At 36.3% G+C, this 14,889-nt stretch overlaps 1 protein-coding gene and 1 pseudogene across 4 annotated transcripts in view; one reads left to right on the top strand and one right to left on the bottom strand.

Moving 5' to 3' along the window:
• Rgl1 (ral guanine nucleotide dissociation stimulator like 1) overlaps positions 1–14,889 on the bottom strand; it is a 262,529-nt gene that overhangs the window by 185,613 nt on the left and 62,027 nt on the right. The window lies entirely within an intron of this gene.
• Positions 11,665–12,157, top strand: LOC124075876 (protein tyrosine phosphatase type IVA 1-like; annotated as a pseudogene).

Below are 14,889 nucleotides of genomic sequence, written 5' to 3'. Positions count from 1 at the left end.
CTGGAAGGTTAGTGAAGAGGAGAAAGATGGAGAGTATCAAATACTGCTGGACAGGTCCCCCTGAGGTAAGACTTAGAATTTACAGCCAGATTGGCTATAAGGGGGCCTGGGACCTTTACCAGTCAGTGCTGTTCCAGAGGATGGTGATTGGACAAGGTTTAAGAGAGGATGAGAACGATGAACCTCCTCAGGAATAGTTATATAGCTATTCTAACTGAGTCTAAAACTTCCTGTTAGTCATTGTTCAAGTGCTCAGGTCAATCAGATTGAAGAATATTTTGAGTAGGCTTAGGTGTTAAGCACAATTCACAATAGCTAGACTGTGGAACCAACCCAGATGCCCTTCAATAGATGAATGGATAAAAAAAAAAAAATGTGGCATTTATACACAATGGAGTATTACGCAGCACTAAAAAATGACAAAACCATGGAATTTGCAGGGAAATGGATGGCATTAGAGCAGATTTTGCTAAGTGAACTAGCCAATCCCTGAAAAACAAATGCCAAATCTCTTCTTTGATACAATGAGAGCAACTAAGAACAGAGCAGGGAGGAAGAACAGGAGGAAAAGATTAACATTAAACAGAGACATGAGGTGGGAGGGAAAGGGAGAGAAAAGGGAAATTGCATGGAAATGGAAGGAGACCCTCATTGTTACACAAAATTACATATAAGAGGTTGTGAGGGGAATGGGAAAAAAAACAAGGAGAGAAATGAATTACAGTAGATGGGGTAGAGAGAGAAGATGGGAGGGGAGGGGAGGGGGGATAGTAGAGGATAGGAAAGGTAGCAGAATTCAACAGTTACTAATATGGCATTATGTAAAATTGTGGATGTGTAACCGATGTGATTCTGCAATCTGTATTTGGGGTAAAAATGGGAGTTCATAACCCACTTGAATCTAATGTATGAAATATGATATGTCAAGAGCTTTGTAATGTTTTGAACAACCAATTAAAATAAAATTTAAAAAAAAAGAAAATTATACCTATTTGCAAGAATTTGTCTATAAATAAAAACTTTTCAATATTGGCCAAGCAAACAAAACTTAAAATTGCATTGAATACTGAGGTTCCAACTGACATCCATAAATCCAAATTTCAAATATGTATGTCCAGTAATAGCCTTGTGAGTATTACAGATTAAAATGAAAATCAGTAGTTATTAGAAACATGAACCTGCAAAATAAATCCATGCTAATAAAATAGAACTTGTAGCTTAACACATTGAGCTATTACATAAGTTCATTGGCCAAAAATATTTAAAAATCACTGATACAATCCAGTCATTTCTATCGGTTTAAATCTCCTTATGCACGTTGCATATAGGGAGAGCTTCAAGTACCTGAGGGTTGGCAGATGACATCATAAAATATATTATTCTGCCCTCGTGATCCTGTAGTCTGGTCATATATCTTGAACAAATCACAGAAATTCTCTGATACCTTGTTTCTTTTTCCTGAAGAACAGGAATGATAGTTCTGGAAAGATTCATCAAGAAGCTGAGACAGGAGGATTGCGTGTTCCAAGCCAGCCTCAGAAAAAGCAAGGCGTTAAGCAACTCATGAGACCCTATCTCTAATTAAAATACAAAATAGGGCTGGGGATGTGGCTCCATGATTGAGCGTCCCTGAGTTCAATCCCCAGTAACCACTCCCCACCTCCACCAAAAAATAAAAAAATGCTTTAGGAGCAAATGCAGTTTGTTCTCATTAGGGATAGTAAATGAAATATTAACACAGGACTAACTGGACCAGTTGGAAATTCTGAGATGTCTACTGACTTACACAGATGGCACAGCTGATTCAGGTGAGAGATAAAAAAGAATCTAAAATAATGGAAACTCAAAATATAATAGGCAGAGCTCCTACAAAGGACTTTTTTGGTGTGCTTGCTGTGGAGCTGATGCTTTCTCCCCACGGCCATCAGGTGCCTTTGGCATGATGTCATATCTGCAAGAGCAGCCTCCACATATGTACCATGTCATGCACACCTTCGCTTAACAGGGCTTCATCTCTTTCCCAGTTAGATCATCTACGAGTTTTAATGATTGAGGCGTGGATACTTGAGATTCTGTGGACTCCTTTGCTTTTCATTTTCAAGGCTTTCTAAAAAGAGCTGCAGAAATACCAAGAGCTCTGCAAAAAGCTGATCTAACTACATTTTCAGCCAGACTGCAAACTGCGATAAATGGAAATATTACAAGACAGTTTTCCTGAAATCTCTGTCAGAGCTGCTCCAGCAATTTCTTAGCTCCACATATGACCTCAAAACAGGGCAATCTCCTTTCCAAATCCATCTGCTTTTTTAGCTTTCATTCTAGTCTTACATTTAAATATGCAATTAAGTCAGACATAAGAGCCCCAGTGTCCCAGTAGTACGCAGATTTGCAAATATGAGTTATGATGGCCACAGAATACATAAATCAGATGGTGAACTCAAATCACAAACCCTATACCCAAAGACTAAACTCCAAGAAACCCATTACTGGCAACATTCTATAATATATTTTCAGACTAGCTAAAAGGCAAATGCTTTATGTCGAAATGATCTGAAGCAAAGGCTGTGAGTAGGGTTGGCAAACATCAAGAAATTTATTTAATATTATCTCATACCTAGAAGCTTAAAATCCAGAATAACCTAGAATAAGGATCAAAGGAAAAAGTGGTTTCCAATGTTTAATGTAAAGAATGTGAGTCAAGAACTTCAAATTAATCTTTTATCCACTCAATCTGGTGTATTAGCAGACTCAGGAAGTTGCTGTAAACAGGCGGCTCTGCACAGCCAACTCCTGCCTGTGTGGAATTATGTGCACTAGCTACAGCCCAGCACACCACACTCTCCTGGGGACTACGGCATCCAAGAATTCATGCAGCCAGTGCTCTTGGAAATAAAAGTTTTAACCTTTCCCTTCCCAAGAGATATAAAACTCTCTCCTATGGTTGCTCATCCAGAGCTATTTTCTGGGCAAATGACCAGAGCAACACCCATTCAAAAAATCAGACATAAAGTTGCCAAGGAAATGAGAAGTTAGAGAGACAATATTGAGGAAAGGGGCCGTGTCGTGTTACGCCTTAATAGTCCTTGAAAATCTCTAGGAGACAGATTTAAATTTGGTTCAGACCCAGGATTCAATTTATTCTTTCCAAGGGGCAGAAAGTTAATCTTGGACAAGAGGAAGCTGGGAGGTTTAACCCAAAGAACACTAAAAGGTCAAAGTTTATTTAAGGGCTACTCCAAGAGCCCTCAGTTCTGGACAACACCCAACTTCTGGGACCTGCCTCAATTCTCCTCATACCACATACTCAGCTGCAGAACAACAGTTACCGTCTCAACTAGGGAACCCACAGGATGGGTTGGATATCACTGGTGTGCGTGTGAATTACAAGGTTTCTATTTGGGGTTTTATTCCTGCTCAACTGTCCACACTCAGAACTACAGAGCTACAATGGCCCTCATCTCACTTCTCCTGTGCCTTCTACCAGAAGCCCCTGTGGCAAAAATTTGTCATCTAAGATATCACTTCATCATAACATAAGCGAGAAGTTAACTCAAGAAGGAGGAAGAAAGGAAAGGAGGTTTGTTTAAAAGGAAAGATTTAAAAAAAAAAAAAAACTGTGGACCAAAAAATTTTCAGCATCCGGTTAACACCTTTGAAAGTCGGCCCTCCATCCTTCACCTCAGGAGCTGGGAAACAGGCAATCGGCATGCCTTTAGGACCTTTGCCCTCCTGTGGCCTTCTACGCTACTTCAGCTTACTGTGTGCTATATCACTAAAAAGGTCTTTTTATTTCCCTGTTAGCTTTTCTTTTCTTTTCTTTTCTTTTTTTTTTTGTCTTAAAAACAAAAACTATGGGCATTCAAATAAGAAAGGAGGAAACCAAATTATTTTTGTTTGCAAACAACATGATTTTATAAAGAAAAGTTCAAAGGCTTCACCAAAAAAAAAAAAAAGTCAGAACTGATAAACAAATTCAGTAAGGTGGCAGAGTACAAAATCAACATATAAAATTCAGAGCATTTTAATATATCAATACCAAATTTTCTGAGGAAAAAAAATAAAGAAAGCAATATAGCTACATAAATTACAATAAAATACCGAGGGACAAATTTAACCAAGGAATGAAAGATCTCTAAAAATAACAATTATAAAACACTAATGAAATAAATTTAACTGGACACACACACACATATGCACAGGAAAAAAACATCCATGTTCATGAATTAAAGAATTAATATTGCAAAAATGTCCATACTATCCAAAGTGACCTATAAATTCAAAAATATCGAAGACAGCTTTCATGTAATTAGAAAAACACTCCTAAAATTTGTATGGAACTACTAAAGACCTCAAATAGCCAAAGCAATACTGATTCAAAAGAACAAAGCTGGAGGCTTTGTAATACTTGACTTCACAACATACTACAAAGCTAGAGTAACCAAAACAGCATGGCATGAACAGACTTGTAAGCCAATGGAAGAGATTAGGGAACCCAGAAATAAATCCATGTGTCTACAACCAAATGACTTTCAACAAAAGCAGCAAGAACATATGTTAGGTTATACTCCATGTATTATGATATGCCAGAATACATTCTACTGTCATGTACAACTAAAAAGAACAAATAAAAAAGAAGAAATCTCACACACACACACACACACACACACACACACACACACACAAAGAACATATATTAAAGAAAGGAAAAACCTCTTCAATGAATGATGCTGGGAAAACGGGATATCCATATGCAGAAGAATGAAACTAAATTCCTACCTCTCACCATGTGGAAAACTCAACTCAAAGAATTAAATGGAAGACCCAAAACTATAAAACTACTAGAGGGAAACAGGGGAAATGCTTCAGGACATTGGTCTGGGCAAAGATGTTTTGGATATGACTCCAAATGCACAGGCAACACAAGTAAAAATTGACAAATGGTGTTATGCCAATCTAAAATGCTTCTGCAACAAAGGAAACAATCAACAGAATGAAGAAATAATGTATAGAATGAGAGAAAATATTCACAAACTTTTCATCTAACCAGGTACTTATATTCAGAATATATTAGGAACTCAATAGCAAATAATAATATTTTGATTTAAAAATTGATAAATTGCCTAAATAGACATTTGTCAAAAGAAGATACACAAATGATAGATAGGTATATGAAAAACATTTTCAACAGAAATAATCATCAGGGAAATGCAAATCAAAACCACAAATGAACAGCAAATCATCTCACCCTAGTTAGAATGGCTATTATTAAGAAGACAAAAAATAAATAAAAATATTAAAAAGAATACAGAGAAAGGGGACTTCTCCTACCCTGTTGGTAGGAATGTAAATTAGTATAGCCATTATGGGAAATAATATGGAGGTTCTTTAAAAAAAATTAGAAATAGAACTACCAAAGATCCAGCAGTTCCATACTAGGTATATATACCCAAAGATATAATACTTGTATGTCTAAGAGACATCTATATTCACATGTTTACTGCAGTACTATCCACAATAGCCAAGATGCAGAATCAACCTAGATGTCCATCAACAGATGAATTAATGAAGAAATATATATATATATATATATATATATATATATATATATATATATAATGGAATATTATTAAACCATAAAGAATTAAATCCTATCATTTGCACCAAAATGAATGGAAATAAAGGATACCATGTTAAGTGAAATGAGTCAAGCACAGAAAGACAAATACTATATCTTCTCACTTACATGTGGAAGCTAAAAAGTTGATCTCATAGAAGAAGAGAGTAGAACAGTCATTATCAGTGCCTGAGAAGGGAGCAGGAGGGTAGAATGGAGAAAGAGTGGTTAATGTATACAGGGAAGCAGGTGAATAGGAGGAACAATGTAAATGTCCTATAGGACAGTAGGATTACTATGGTTGACAATTGTGTATTTCAAAACAGCCAGTCGAAAGGATTTTGATATACCCTCCAAAAAATAATAACGTTTGAGGCTATGCCAATTACTCTGATCTGATCATTATGCATTTTATACATGTATTGAAATGTCACACTGCATGCCATAAATATGTACATTAGCACATGTCAATTAAAATTTAATAATGTATATTTAAAATTTATCATGTGGTAGAATGGACTTTTCTGGCAGACCATTCTAGGAATTTTAACACATACATAGATTTTTGTAAACACTACCAGCAGGAGTATGGAACAGTCCAAGGGCTACAAGAAACATCATACTGCTATCCTTTTGTGATCACCCCACCTCTGCAAACACTTATGTGTTCAAAAATAGATTATTACTATGTTGTTCCACATTTGCAAACTACTAATGCTATTGTTCAAAGCTTGAGACACAAGTATCTTGTTACTTTAACTCATTATAACAAAATTTATTCCAAGTAAAAATTAATGTTTATGAGCACAAAACTATAAAAGATTAACTATTTGACCCTGCACATTTGATTTCAGCCAACATCAACCTGGAAACTGACAGCCCAGAAACTCAACCCTGTTCACAAAGACCTGGACCTTCTCTCCTTCTACATTCATCTTGCTCTTGAACGCCCTTTAATCAACCTCACATTTACAGTTAATAATGTATATATATGGCTGACCTAGTTCTGACTCACTGCTTCCTCTTGGATTGCATGGGCATGGAATGCACTCAATTCTGCCCCAGTCACTTCTGGATTCTCAAACTAATTAATTCATTTCAGCCAGTCTCCAGCCTTCAGCTTCAATTCCCAAGAAAGACCCATGAAGTCAACTCACTTTCTCTCCAGCATGATCCCTCAGTAAGTGGCAGGTTCTGAAGATACACACCCCCAACTTGCAGTTCAATCATCTGAAATGTCTACATATACATTTCTGACATTTAGATGACCTCATAAAACACAAGATATTAAGAAAGTTTAAAAGTTAATGTTACATATCTTTATATTATGATTATATATACCCATATATCTATGTATATATTTTGAAATAGATATATACATACATACACATAATTACCAGATTCATTAAATGAGATTAGACCACTACAGAAACAATACGTTTTGAACATTCACTGAGGTGGTCTTTTATGTTGAATCCTTTTTTTGAGTTTTATTTTATTTTTAATTGACAGATAGTAATTGAACATTTATGAGATACAACATGATGTCTCAATACATGTATAAATTGTATAATAATCAAATCAGGATATTATGCTGAAACCTTGAGAGTTTATTTTCAGCCAGGCACAGTGGCACATGCCTATAATCCCAGCAGCTAGGGAGGTTGAGGCTGGAGGAGCACAAGTTCAAGGCCATCATCAGCAACTTAGCAAGGGCCTAGGCAACTTAGTGAGACCATGTCTTAAAGTAAAAAACAAAAAGAGCTGGGGATGTAGCTCAATGGTACAATACCCCTGGGTTCAATCCCCAGTACAAACAGAATACAAAAACAGTTTATTTTCAAAGTAATTCTTACTTAAGTATATCATCAACTTCTGGTATCAATCATCTTTTCTTTTTTATATGTTTATTTTTTAGCTGTAGTTGGACACAATACCTTTATTTCACTTATTTATTTTTATGTGGTACTGAGGATCGAACCCAGGGTCTCGCACATGCGAGGCGAGCGCTTTACCACTGAGCCACAACCCCAGCCCCTCATCTTTTCTTTCTTTTTTTTTTTATTAGCTACACATGACCTTACAGTGCTATTGGCAATTCATACATTTGAATCAATTGGGGTATAATTTCTCATTTTTCTGAGTGTACAGGTTGCAGAATCACATTGGTCATACAGTCACCTATATACATACAGCCATAATAATGTCTGTTTTATTCTGCTGCCCTTCCTATCCCCCCTCCCCCTCGCCTCCCCTCCCATCACTTCTCTCTATCCAATCTAATGTGACACACTTTTTTTTCTTTTTCTCCTCACAACATCATACATGTATTCTGCATAACAATGAGGTTCTCCTTCCATCTTCCGTGCAACTCCCCTTCTCCCTCCTTTTCCCTCCCACCTCTCTTCCCTATTTAGTGGTAATTTTCTTCTCATGCTCTTCCCCCATATCCCATTATGAGACACCCCCCTTATATCAGAGAAGACATTCAGCATTTGTTTTTTAGGGATTGGCTCACTTCACTTAGCATAATCTGCTCTAATGCCATCCATTTCCCTGCAAATGCCATGATCTTGTTATTTTTTAATACTGAGTAATATTCCATTGTGTATAAATGCCACATTTTTAAAATCCATTCATCTATTGAAGGGCATCTAGGTTGGTTCCACAGTCTAGCTATTGTGAATTGTGCTGCTATAAACATTGGTATGGCTGTGTCCCTGTAGTATGCTCTTTTTAGGTCTTTTGGGTATAGTCCGAGAAGGGGAATAGCTGGGTCAAATGGTGGTTCCATTCCCAGCTTTCCAAGGTATCTCCATACTGCTTTCCAAATTGGCTGCACCAATTTGCAGTCCCACCAGCAATGTATGAGTGTACCTTTTTCCCCGCATCCTCGCCAGCACTTATTGTTGTTTGACTTCATAATGGCTGCCATTCTTATTGGAGTGAGATGGTATCTTAGAGTAGTTTTAATTTGAATTTCTCTGATTGCTAGAGATGGTGAGCATTTTTTCATGTATTTGTTGATTGATTGTATATCCTCTTCTGAGAAGTGTCTGTTCAGGTCCTTGGCTCATTTGTTGATTGGGTTATTTGTTTTTTTTGTTGTTTAACTTTTTGAGTTCTTTGTATACTCTAGAGATTAGGGCTCTATCTGATGTGTGAAGGGTAAAAATTTGTTCCCAGGATGTAGGCTCCCTATTCACCTCACATATTATTTCTCTTGCTGAAAAAAAGCTTTTTAGTTTGAATTCGTCCCATTTGTTGATTCTTGGTTTTAACTCTTGTGCTATAGGTGTCTTATTAAGGAATTTGGGGCCTTCCCCCACGTGATGAAGATTAGGGCCAACTTTACAAAATTATATGACCAGAGAATTAATATATTTTCTTAATACTTGAATTAAAGGCTATTAAAATGTCACATTATTAAATTAACATTATTTATGTATTTTTAGGTTTATAAATCTCAATCAAATTTCCCAGGTCATCAATTTCTCAGATCCTCTAATGAAACAGAATTTTATGTAGAAATATGGCTTACTGCCTAGAATAAACTGTCCACTAGAAAAAAATAGAAAAAAAAAAGAAAGAAATATGTCTTACTGATGTTTGAGACATAGTTAAGGTTTATACATCTGTTCCCTCTCTCAATGTTACTATCTTCTTTAACTATTATTAATTAATTTCCAAACAAAAGAATAAAGAAAAATCCCATTGTAAAATTTATTGCGTAAACTTACAGCTTTTTTGCTCTTTAATCAGTTCCATAAATCAATAATGGGAAACATTTTTTCATTACAAATTTTTTAGAACAAACAAAAGAATACATGAACAGACATTTCTTCTTATGTGTTCCCTTCCTTCTTCATTAACTCATGATTGTGGCACTGTTGCTGAAGCTATCAATGCAAAGCATGCTTGTGATAGTGAAATGCTCACTAAATCAGAAGTAGAAATCCATCATGCCCATCTCTGATATGTTACTATTTTAACCTCCAGTTGGCAACGGCCAAAAAGAAGGGCTCTAGTCTGAATCTTAGCTGTATGTATTAAATATCCAATATCAAAAGAATGTGCCTCTATGTCAAATAAGTCAAGTTCATTATATTTAATTTTTACAATACAAGTTTTTCATTGAGATAAATCTCTAAATTCAAAAGCTAAATAGAATAATCCTTTGAAAAGTTATTTTAGCAGATTAAAATAAAGTAACAAATTTTTAAAAATTATAGCCAACAGAATTTTCTACCTCTGAATAAGTATATTTTCATTTGTGCAACAATAAACAAATTTTTATTCACTTTAGTTCAGTATTTAATTTCTCTCAAATAGGCAATATTGGCCCCTAAATTATAGCCTCAATTGCTTAGATGGAGATACCTCATGGTCATGATACACTTTCAGGGAAAAATAATTTAATAAATATTGATACCTATTATTGTGATTTTGACCCTTCAAGTATCAGCCTCAATCTCCCTTCTCTTTCTCCCCCTTTCTTTCCCTGTCTCTGAATTCTTATTTTTCCCCTTTAAGACTTTTTGAAAAGACAAATGATTAGTATGCTAGTTGTCAGTGATTAAAATAATATTTAACATCCTTTTAATATCTATCTACATTTTTCAAAGTTGAGCCCTCCCCCTGGACAACTGCCGGTGTACACACACACACACACACACACACACACAACTTTGAGGATAATTCAGGGTCCAAAGCATCTCTGAACGGACCTAGGTGTACAAAATGTCTCTGGTCCGGGGAGTATATCTTGCCCCGCAGCCAATCCCCACACAGTCAACCATTCAGCTCCCACCCAGCCCAAGGTCTGCCACCTCCACGGCCCTTCCTTCAGTCAATACTGCAGGGTCCAAATTAACTTGTGGCTCCCCTAGGAAGCCATCCCCAAATCCTTTGACTCACTTGGCTTTCCACCTTTTCTGGTTTCCTTAGATACACAGAGTCAAGTCTTAAAATTTAGTATTCAATTTCTCTTTAAATGATTCATACAAGTAAATCATGCCTTAAATGCTAAACCCCCCAAAACACATCCAAGTACCTTACACCTCTGCAGTTTTCCCCACAGAACTTGGCATCGTGCCAGAAGCCCAATAAATATTTATTGAATAATCAAACCAACCTTCTGCTTCTCCTCAGGAGTGCTTCTGTCTCTCCACCCTACTTTGCCCCAGGACAAGGATGGGGCCAGGAACCACATCTCTAGGAGCAGCATCTGAACAATCATTCACCATTTTATTCAATCATTCAGCAAATATTTATCAAGCTCTTACTATGTGCACAGCTTTAAGCTAAGCACTGGGAAAACAAAAATGATAGATATGTAAGCAAATTATTTATGGTGTGCCACATGCAATAACAGAGATGCACATAAGGCAAAGGAGAAAAGAGCAGCCATCTGCCCAGAAATATTAGGAAAATCAACACAGAGACCAGCATGGAATGGATGGTGAAAAATTACTATGGCCCCTGGAGTATAAAGGGAGCTGAAAGAAACCTGGGCAATGGCTCTGAGAGCTGAGGGTAAAGCTGCCAAGTCTGGAACTTTCTTTTGATAACTGAAGCTGCCACAGAAGAGAACACCTTTACAGAGAGGGCAGTTCTGTGGTGGTTGGGGTCACATGTTTATGGAGTTTCTGAAGGACAGTGGCACTTACTACCAGGCACAGCACGACCTCCCTGCAGACGAGTGAACTGTAGCAATTCATCACTCCTCCACCAAGAAGGCCCCCTTACAGTGGTTAACCGGATACAGAAGTGTCTGTCTGAAATCCACACAGCACCTAGGAGAGTTCTGACCTGGACGGGGACACCTCTGCACTTCCTTTCCATTGCTCAGGCTTACTGGATTGAAGAATCGCTGCTTCTTCTTGGAGGATCATTTCATTTCCCCTCACTCCCAACTTCATACTTCAAGCTCTGAGACTATCCAGTGGAGCATACTGAAGTAATCATCAGTTACTTTATATCATTTCTGTATCAATTTTTAAAATTCTTCCATAACCTGTTGAGCAATTTTTAAGTAAATTAACGTGGTTTCAATGAACGGCCCTGCTCCTGTGGAAGTCACTTACATGAGATTCCTTATTACACACCATCCAACCAAGGCACCTTAGTCAAATTTATAGAGGAACTCTAGAAGCATGGTGTTACAATAGTCAGAGTATGTGAAGCAACTCACAACACCACTCCTGTGGAGCAAGAGGCATCTGGGTTCTCAATTGGCCTTTTGATGAAGGTGCACCACTAGATTGTTAATGACTGGCTAAGACTTGAAAAAATTAAGTTTCATGAAGATCTGGTAGTTGTATTGCTGTCCACTGTGCTGCTGGCCTTGGAGCGCTCCAGTGCTTACTGCTCTGGCATTAATTGAAGACGGCATGAAATCTGAAGATGCAGCACAATTCTTAAGATGAAAAAAGTATAGAACTTTCAACAGCAGGCAACTATTTATCTGGAGAGTATCATCCTAAAATGCGGCTATGCTTCAAAGGCTCCAACCATCCTAGAAACAACTGTTGCATTCAGTAAAACTCAGGTGCCTCATGCTGTTGCCTGGGAAGTGGAACTTGAGACAAGACCTAATTTGCAGTACATATTACCAATGTATTAGCATGCTGAATACGTCTTATGGAGTTTCAATGGGGTATTGGAAAGCAGTTTTATGGAGTCACAAGCTGACAGAAATTCATCCCCTTGTGTTAGAATTATGATCAACCTATATGGGACCCTTAGTACTCTTATAAGATTCATGCTGTTCAGCATTTAAAATGTGCTTATCATTTCTATCAACTGACCTTTACTGAAATCATGTAGTATTGGATTAATATCTTTAACTCTTTTTCCATGCCAGAATCTTATTAATATATAAGAAATTTAGAAAGATTAGATGTCAGAATACCCTGCACAATACTTGTACATTTTTAGTACAATACAAAATTAAAATCCCAGGAACTAAAACCACTCTAAGCCCTATGTGATGTATTCCTTCAATCATATCTAATATTGCAGGGCCAACATGGTTGGTTTTTTTGCTCAATTTATGCATGCCAGTATATATAGGTTTGCTTTTAAACATTGGGCTTTGGGGGATTTTGTTTTAATTTTTAAAATTTTACCAAATCTTCTGGTGATTATTTAATGTTTCTGTAAGCTCTATTTTGGGGGGTGGGAGTACCAGGGATTGAACTCAGGGGCACTCAACCACTGAGCCACATCCCCAGCCCTGTTTTGTATTTTATTTAGAGACAGGGTCTCATTAAGTTGCTTAGCACCTCGCTTCTGCTGAGACTGGCTTTGAACTTGCAACCCTCCTGCCTCAGCCTCCAGAGCCACTGGAATTACAGGTATACACCACTGCACCCTGCTAAGTCTTTTTTTTTTTAATTCTGTGGTGAGAAACTTCCATTTGGAAAACTAAGTTGTTACAGAAGCGCATGGCTTTATATCTCCAGACCAAAAAAGCCTTCCAGTTACTTTAATGTTTGCACTTTCAGGTTCAACGTAGGGAAGGCCTGAAAAAAGAATGGGAGGGGGTTATTTTATTTTTAGTAAAACGTTGCCTTTGTCTCTTGCAGAATATGTTGAATATGCTCTTTAATTTTTAAAATACTTTTTAAGGTAGTGATGCTTTGTTATTATACCTAAAATAATTCTTTATTATTATTATTAATTTTATTATTAATTCTTACAATTTCCTTTATTATTATAACAAGTTGTTTACCAGTTTTTTAAATTTACATATGCTTTCTTTTTTATATTGGTCATTTTTAGCTATATACACCTTTAGTGTACATTTTGACATAATCACAAAAGCATGAAATATAATCTGCTCTAATTCAGTCCCCAGTAATTCTCCTTTCCCTCCCCCCCTTTATCTGCCCCATTCCCTTCCTATTACTCTACTGATCTTTCTGCTATTTACATATAGTATTTTTACCAACTTTTTGTTTGAAGTGTGATTTTTTTCCCTTTGCTTCTCAATCTCTTGCAAAAAGAAAAAGAAAAAGAAAAAAGAAAAAAAATTCATTCTGCTAATGAATTTAGCAGCCATCTAATATTTTATATACATTTTGAACTGTGTAACAATATTTGGATACTTGATAATTTTTTATTATGCAATTAAAATGGTGATATATACTAATGTTAGTTCAAGCATATATTATACTGTCTGGGAATGTGTGGTTATAGTTCTATGGGAGAAATAATTTGTCAGTGTTCACCAACTTGTAAAAAAAGAAAAAGAAAAAAAGAAATTACTATGCCTTTACTAGATGACCCAGAGTGGGAAATGCATCCTGGGAGGGGAAGAACAAAAACACAAATGAATGGAATCACATGTCTCTTCTGCCCGCTGCTCACTGTCCCTGTTCAGCTCCAGATGAGCCTCCACTTCAGTAAAGCCAACTCACCTCTCCTTCAGGAGTATTCACTTGAAGTAGGGACTTGTTTTAAATAATTTACTAAGGTACACTGCCTAGCAAATGTGAACTTAAAAATACTAAGTAATCTAGCATTTTTAACTTGAAAATTCAACTCCAAATCTACAATTTGGAGGAAAAAAAAATACATGTGACTGACTCAACATTCATTTTATTGAATTTTTTAATTTTAAAGATGATTTTTTTTTAATTTCAGAGAAGAGTTTTCTTTTTAGAGAAGATTAAAACAATTTTCATTTTAATAATCTGTCTTCAAAGAATAAAATAAATCAATAAAAATGGTTTGTAAGTTACTTATGCAATGTTTCCAATCCCATATCATTTACCTTTCCAAGTGAGTTTCAGTTTCTCTGTCTGGTGGCTTTATAAACCTCTCTTTAGGCTTTGACAAGCATGGAATCACTTTTACTGTGAAGTTCAATATCCTGCTCCCAAATCCAAATACGATTCACATATTGCATTTTCAGTATTTTTAAAACAAAACAATCTGCTTGAAATTTTTTTAAAAATTACTTAGCTCCAGAATACTCAAAAGCATGACTTTTGATATCTGAAAATGGGGCTATTTTAAATAAATGCATGCAATAATTCTGCCTCAGGGTCATATTCCACCTTGTATTTTAAGAACTGAAATTACTTACACTGTTAAACTAATTTTACTTAAGAAATACTAATGGTATTAAAATGCATCATTAGTCTGGCTTTAAAAAAAAGAAGTTGAAAAAATTGTCAAGAACTAATGGTTTCAGAGGTGTCATTCTTGGCACTTCTTACTTTTTCTGAGACCTGAGCCCCTGATTACTTTTAAAGACGTGAAAATCC

Source organism: Marmota monax, unplaced genomic scaffold (assembly GCF_021218885.2).
Source record: "Marmota monax isolate L192 unplaced genomic scaffold, Marmota_monax_Labrador192_F-V1.1 WCK01_AAM20220418_F8-fsc00209, whole genome shotgun sequence".
Taxonomy (NCBI): Eukaryota; Metazoa; Chordata; class Mammalia; order Rodentia; family Sciuridae; genus Marmota; species Marmota monax.
This window is presented reverse-complemented; position numbering and strand designations above follow the sequence as displayed.